The sequence below is a fragment of the Papio anubis genome, chromosome X (assembly GCF_008728515.1).
Source record: "Papio anubis isolate 15944 chromosome X, Panubis1.0, whole genome shotgun sequence".
NCBI lineage: Eukaryota > Metazoa > Chordata > Mammalia > Primates > Cercopithecidae > Papio > Papio anubis.
In genome coordinates this window covers 61590139-61598190 of record NC_044996.1, presented here as the reverse complement: position 1 = coordinate 61598190, position 8052 = coordinate 61590139, and positions in this window count along the sequence as shown.

Sequence of the window (8052 nt, the reverse complement as noted above, 5' to 3'; positions counted from 1 at the left end):
TACCTTTTTTTCCTGTAGAAAAAAAGGCATTTTTTAAAAAAATAAGACATATGATGGTGGACAGTAAATTGCTTTAGCCTAAAAAACAAAACTACAATGGTAACTTTCTAAAGGAGTTTATAGAACTGTATGAAATTCGGTTTCAAACAAGAAACTTTCATTGAATCAAAAGATTAAAAAAATCTTCCATGGGAGATATAATCTGCACTGACAGCTTTGATATGTAGCAGCTAAATTATTAGTTCATCAGATGAACCAAATGTGTAAGCATTACTACCTTTGTAATATAATGGTAAAAATTCAGTTAATGGTCATTAGAGAAATACATTTCAAAATCACACTTAGATACCATCTCATGCCAGTTAGAATGGCAATCATTAAAAAGTCAGGAAACAACAGATGCTGGAGAGGCTGCAGAGAAATAGGAATGATTTTACACTGTTGGCTGGAATTCAAATTAGTTCAACAACTGTGCAAGACAATGTGGCGATTCCTCAAGGATCTAGAACCAGAAATACCATTTGACCCAGCAATCCCATTACGGGGTATAATACCCAAAGGGATATAAATCATTTTATTTTAAAGATACATGCACACATATATTTATTGTAGCAATATTCACAATAGCAAAGACTTGGAACCAACTCAAATCACCATCAATGATAGACTGGATTAAAAAATATGGTACATATACACCATGGAATACTATGCAGCCATAAAAAGGAATGAGATCATGTCCTTTGCAGGGACATGGATGAAGCTGGAAGCCATCATCCTCAGCAAACTAACACAGGAACAGAAAATTAAACACCGTATGTTCTCACTCATAAGTGGGAGTTGAACAATGAGAACACATGGACACAGGGAACGGAACAACACACACTGGGGCCTGTCAGGGGTGTGGCAGAGGGGAAAGAATCAGAACAAATAGCTCATGCGTGTGGGGTTTAATACCTAGGTGATGGGTTGACAGGTACAGCAGACCACCATGGCACAGGTTTACCTATGGGAAAAACCTGCACCTTCTGCACATGTACCCCGGAACCTAAAATAAAATAAATTTTGAAAAAAGAAAAAAAATACTGTTATGTGTTGGTGTTAATATAATTCCTTCCATAGTAGATAATTAATTAAAAATTATAAGCCTGGGTGGCCAGGTAAATTGTTCTTGATTCTGACCCTATTCAGAAGTTATGGGGATTTTTTTGTCAGTTTTATTCTTTTTGACACTCTCATCTCAGTTCCATGCTGATTTATAAAATCAATCCTTTCTTCATTTTAGGGCTAATATAAAAAAATACAAGGATGTATTTCTCATATGTAATGTATATATACCATATACCATATACACTTTATATGTATATAAACATACTCTGTATGTTATATATACTTTTAATGAATTTATCTGTTCACTTATTCAAATTTTACAGAGAAAATTGATCACTAAATTAAAAAGTCTACAAAATATGGTTATAGTTGAGATACTCCCTATTGGATATCTTGAAGCTCCTCCCTAGCCCATTACTTTAAGTAGATAATAATTTATCTCCTTTCCTGTGATTCGGATGATTCTGGGGAAAAAAAAAAAAAATTGAGATACATTTTCTAAACTCAAAGTGCAAATTGTGAGAAATCTATTGTCTTAATAAACAACATTTGAAAAATAAATTTTTTTGGTTATTAGTTAAATTGATTTAAGATGGCAACTGTGTTTAAAACTTAAAAAACAGTTAAAGAAAAAGTCATCCACATACGAATGTTACACAAACAATAGAGTCAATGGACAGAATCTGGAAACAGTACTTATTTCTACTTATTAGTAACTTTTCGTAACTCATAGCTCTGCTATCTTTAAGTTAGTAAATTATCTATAACTTGTAATAATAATTAATGTATCTAGAATTTACCCACAAACATAAGTAATGTGTAATTTTTCATTTTAAACTCTTCCAATCAACAAATAACATTGATATAGGGCATTTTCATATTAGAAGCTTACTCTACTTTTGAATGATGAATAACCAGATTAAAGCTTGGATGGACAAAACCCTACTGGAAATTATACTCAGCAAAATTTAGAAAAAATATTTGAAAAACAAATGAAAATATATAAAAATTAAACTTTTAAAAAAATTGTGAAAGCATAAATCTGCTGAATATAATTTCAACTTTTAAAAGAATCGAACCCACGTTTTCTGATGCCTTAATTTTTTTTTCTCCAAGTTATTACCTTTGGTCAATCACGAGCAATGTTCTTGAATATTGAAAACACATTTTAGAAGTCATGTCTTTGTTGACCTTTTGAAAATATTTTCCCATTAAGAATAAATAAACCTAGTGAGTAATTATTTATGTAATTGTATAGAAAATAACATTTTTCTTCTTTTGTGTTTCTATATTGATAAAACTCAGTTTGAATCATAACTTCTAAAGGTATCTTTTCATTCTTTTAGCAAGATTAATTACCATTTTATTCCATTGTCTTCTTTATACATGCTAGTTTTCTCCTGTTTTTTTTTCTTTTCTTTTCCCCAATATAATCTATTTACTTAGTACATTAATTTTTCAATGGTCTGTTCATTGTTTTCTTTTTTATGTGATCTTCTCATTCCCTCAATACTAGCTGTACATTTTGAAAATATAAATGTTTTGTATATAATAAATATTATATGGGAAAACATTAAAGCAGTCTCCTTGAAAACAGTTTTTAAATATGTAATAAAGAGCTAGGAAAACCTTATATTCTCTCAATTACCATACTGACAGAAAAAATAGAATTTCATAGAACATATAATTTTTTCTTGGCAGAGTAAATCAGTAATATGAATACACATTTTAATTAGTTTTTGAATCAAAAAGAAACCAAGTTAAAATTTTATCAATTTTTAAAAATCATTTCTGAAAGCAAGCATCAACTGAGACTAAAAAATCTACACAAGTAGATTGTTCACATTGCATTTTACTGTGTAATCACAGTTCAGTATGTGGCTAATTTAAATATGTTATGAACTTCATACACGAATAAGAGCCAAAAGCTGAAATAAATAGTTCCTTGGTATGACTTCTCAGTTTAACATGAACCAGAAATGCAGTGAACAATTTGAAATACACTAGAATTATCAAAACCTGGATAGTGTTACTTAATATGGGAACACATATTTTGAACGATGTTATAATGATAATTTTAAAATACATGATTTTTAACATTACTTACAGTTACATGAGGTTTCTCAGAGTATTTAAAGTGAATATAAATTTGATCACCATTTCTATTTTTTTAATTGTTTTCTTTGTTATTTTATGTATGTACATTTTCTTATTGCGGTATTTTTCAATTACCAGAATATTTTAAAATAAATTACATTATAAATATTGAACAAACAAACACATTTACTCACCCAAGTCTCTTTTTTTCTAAATTTGTGCTTGGAGTTTAAAAATAAACATGGGAGAAAAAATTCAAAATAGGAACACAAGGAATGCGACATTGATTTTAAATGTTTTATACTTTCATGAAGTAAAGTAGTTTGTGCAAATGTCACAGACACTGAAGAGCTAAAATGCGTAATTGCAATCTCTTTGTGAAAAACAACTAAATTTTAAGACCAGAACAAAGAGACAACCTGGAAAGCTGTAATCAGAATTGTAGGATGAAGGTTACATTGTTTATATAACCTTCTTCTGTAGGCTCTATAACATATTTTATTCATTCTATAACTTCACTAGTTGGGATAAGAGATTATCTCCAGAAAATATGTATAATTATGGTTTAGTCAGAGCCTATACGAAACAATATGCCTTAATGCCAATGCCACAATGTTCTGATTTGGCAGTGCTTTTATGAGCTATCTTACAGGTACAAAGAAGATATATCTTTGTACAGTTAGTAAACTGCTACTTTTCATGACCTTTTGCATGTTTTTCTTAAATAAATTGGTTTGCCTCTTGATTAAAATGAAATATCAAAGTCTGTTCAGATTATAAAGTTACTTTATTATAATAGATTTTTAATTTCTAATTTTCTTGTTTCTACAGAGAGAACTTTGAATTTATTGTTGCCCTATGAATTGTGAAAAACACACACACACATTTTTTAAAAATTAATGGATGCCTCTTTCTTGATTAACAAGGCAAATGTACATACAAAAATGTAGTGACGTAAACATTTTTGTTAAAACATACGAACAATGAGCAAACAAAAATCTCCATTCTGTGTTAAGAGCTTTTACAAAGAATCTTTCTGTGATGGTACATGACCTGAAAAACCGAAGTACAAACATAATGGTTCTCTCTGGGAGTAAAGTAAATAACTAGGAGTCTGATTTTGCCATTGATTTTATTTTTGACCTCAGATAGATTTCTGGTCTTTTGTCTTCTCTTCATTTCATGTATTAACTGGAAATAAATTACTAAACCATTTTCAAGCCTTTTTTGAAGAGCACTTGATTCAGGTATATATAATACACAGTTACGTTTATTTTGTTATCATTTTTTCAAGTCATTTTTGTTATTTTTACTTTTATCTTGGATTTGTATGTGTGCGTATGTTTGTACGTTTTCAAACAGACAGCATTTTTAATATTCATTTGTATTGAAAAATCATTCACATGTATTTTCTGTATATATTTTGGTTTGATTCATAGAATAAGTGTTCCACAAAAGTGCCTTAGCTCTTTAACAGGTATTCATTTAAGTGAACACCACTGTAATTTGTTAGTCTCCTGTGATGATTCAAGAAGTTCCTCACATTCTGGTTTAAAGTTTGAAAAGGAACAATTTGCATATATTTTTAGAGTTGAACATGCTGAGATGTAGAGAATAAGATGTTGTCTAATAAGACATTCATTACATATACTAGTTTTAAGAATCATTTTTAAGTTCAAATTTTAACATAGTGCAAGATAATAACTATGTTGAGAGCTACTACTGCAGTTCAGATGCTTTTATTTTAATATCTTTTATGCAATTTGCAAAGACACTTTTTTGAAAACAAAGCTTGCTACTGGATCTACCAAAGCAGAAATTTATTATTTAAAAGCAACTATATCTCACATTAGTAGATCAAAAGAGTCAACATAGTTTCAATATCTTTTATGGAATAGAATTTTGAAAGTTTTACCTTAAGACTTTTTCTAGTCAATTTTCAGTAACTTGAAAATTATCTAAAACAATTCCAAGAAAGGAAATGTCACCTTTACTAACACTTTTCTCCAAATGCATTTCTTCCGAAGTCATTTCTAATTAATATATATGTAATTATACATTTAATGTATGCTCATTTTAGAAAAGTGGAAAATAAAAACGTATACAATCTAACAACAGAGAAATTGGCACATATGATAATTTTGCATATATTTCCCATTATATTTCCATTCAAATGTTGAAATAATTGGAACTATGCTCCACATGCAGTTTGTTTATTGAAAACTTGCATAAAGAAGATCACTATCTGGGACTTTGTCCCTGGTTCCTGAGAGGTAACCTCTAAACCCGTGTAGTTTTTCAAATGATAGAAGGCTTTTGTTATTAATTGTGGGATCTGGAACCAACTTAAGTTTATGCTAATGAGGTGGATCATGTCAGAACACTAAATAGTTTATGGTAGTAAAATGACCAGCAGAATGGGGGCTTGTCATAAAAGAAAAAGCAAGCGCCATCATAGAGTTGGGGCTTTGGGCTACTTGATGTCTTTGTCTAACCTCCAGAGAATGGAATGAGGCTGAAGATTGAGCTCAGTCAAATAACCAATTATTTGGTCAGTCACACCTATATAATGAAGCTCTCCAAAAATATGGAAACTAAAGCTCAGGTGAGTTTTCTTGGCTGGCAATGCACTGTGGAAAACAAAATTAAAATTCTAAGGCCCCCAACCATCTGAATGGTCCTCCTCAGCCAGGGCTCTTAAAATTTAACTTGAAAGACTGGTTCAGGCCATGACAGAAAATAGCGGTCGGACATCCTTATTATACCTCTCTGGCATTAATATCAACACAGATGTTAAGTCTGATAAAAAACATTTTACAATCTATTCTCCCTAAAGCCTGCTACCTAGAGACTTCATCTGCATGACAAAACTTTCACCTCCACAACCTTATTGCAACCCAGACAGTCCTTTCTATTGATCTCAGGTATTTGGATAAACTCAACCAATTGTCAATCAGAAAAATTTGAAATCTCCCTATAAGCCGGAAGATGCCCCACTTCAAGTCCACTTTTCTTGATCAAACAGAAGTATTTCATAAATGTATTTGATTGAAGTCTCATACCTCTCTAAAATGTATAAAACTAAGCTGCATCGTGACCACCTTGGGCACATTTTCAGGACCTACTAAGGGCTGTATCCTGGGTCATGGACACTCAAATTTGACTCAGAATAAATCTCTTCAAATATTTTACAGAGTTTGATTCTTTTTTTTTTTTTTGAGACAGAGTCTGGCTCAGTCACCCAGGCTGGAGTGCAGTGGCCAGATCTCGGCTCACTGCAAGCTCCGCCTCCCGGGTTCACACCATTCTCCTGCCTCAGCCTCCCGAGTAGCTGGGACTACAGGCGCCCGCCACCTCGCCCAGCTAGTTTTTTGTATTTTTTAGTAGAGACGGGGTTTCACCAGGTTAGCCAGGATGGTCTCGATCTCCTGACCTTGTGATCCGCCCGTCTCGGCCTCCCAAAGTGCTGGGATTACAGGCTTGAGCCACCGCGCCCGGCCTCAGAGTTTGATTCTTTTCATCGATAATAATCTGGCACCCAAACACGTGGGGCCTCAGAGAAGATTCAGGACTCCAAAGGAGTTGCCCAAACTCAGAGCTAAGGTATCAGCAGGGGCCCATTGAAGCCTCCACGACTTTGAGCTTCTCCTCTAGTGGAACTGGTAAGTGCTCCTGAGCCCAGAACCTCCCTTTGATTAAAGGTCCTCCATGTATTCTGAGCTTTTATTTTTGCTCTCCTAGGAAGCTGTTGTTTAAGGATCCTAATTCTAGTTCAGAGGTGCATTTTAAAGGGTCTTCTCCACTGCTTTTTCTCCTGAAATTAATCTTGATTTGGCTTGGCTGGGCGTATTTGCATGAGGAACTGTACTGTTGTTTTCATAGGTAAATGAGAGACTGAGTTTACTCAGCTTGGAAAAGAAAGGGCATTTTGTTCTTTCCAGCTGAAAGGCACCCCTGGGTTACTGGGGGCCTCGTGGGATTGTCTGGGGTGTTGATCTTCCGTGATTTACAGCAGTCCTACAGGGAACCCCCAGTGAAATTAGTTCAAAATAGGCTCGTCCTGGAAGTGTATACAGGAGCTGGTCACTTCCTGCTTTGAGCCCTGCTGACGGGGCTTAGACCTCTGGAGAGGGAAAGAGACATGTAATAGACCTCTGGAGAGGGAAAGACACATGTAGGAGGGCAGCAATGACTCAGTGGTAATTTTACAGGATATCTGGGGTGTCAGTTTTTCTTGTTGGAAAACTCTATGGCCGCAGCGCCTTTGCCTGAGTTTTTGTCCTGCCTCCAGGAATAATGAGATATGCAAACAAGTGAAAGGTGAAGAAGAAGAGTTTTATTTAATGTTAGAACAGCTCAGATGAGTGGGTAGCTCCTCTCTGTAGGCAGGTTGCCCATTGAAACGTTAAGATCTTAGCAGAGGGGAGACTCTGGAGAGGGCGACTCCTCTCCGCAGCAAGTCATTTTGACATCACTGCAGGTCTCTGAAGCTCTCAACAGAGAGGGTAGCGCCTCTTTGTTGGCAGGTTGTCTCTGCAGCTCTCAGCAGAGACTGGTCATCCCATCATCTCCAGCTATCAGCGGAGAGAGTACTCCTCTCTGCAGCTGGTTGTCTCTCTGTCTTCTGCTGTGTTCATCCTCTGGCCATCCCTTCTTGCCATGAATATAGATAGAGCAGCCATATAATTAAATATATTATATATTTATTATTTTTAATAAAATTTTTATATAAAAATTTTATATAAAAAATTATATATTTATTATTATATTTATTGTTATATATTTTTATATATATTTATATATTTATATATTTATATATTTATATTTATATATTTATATTTATATATT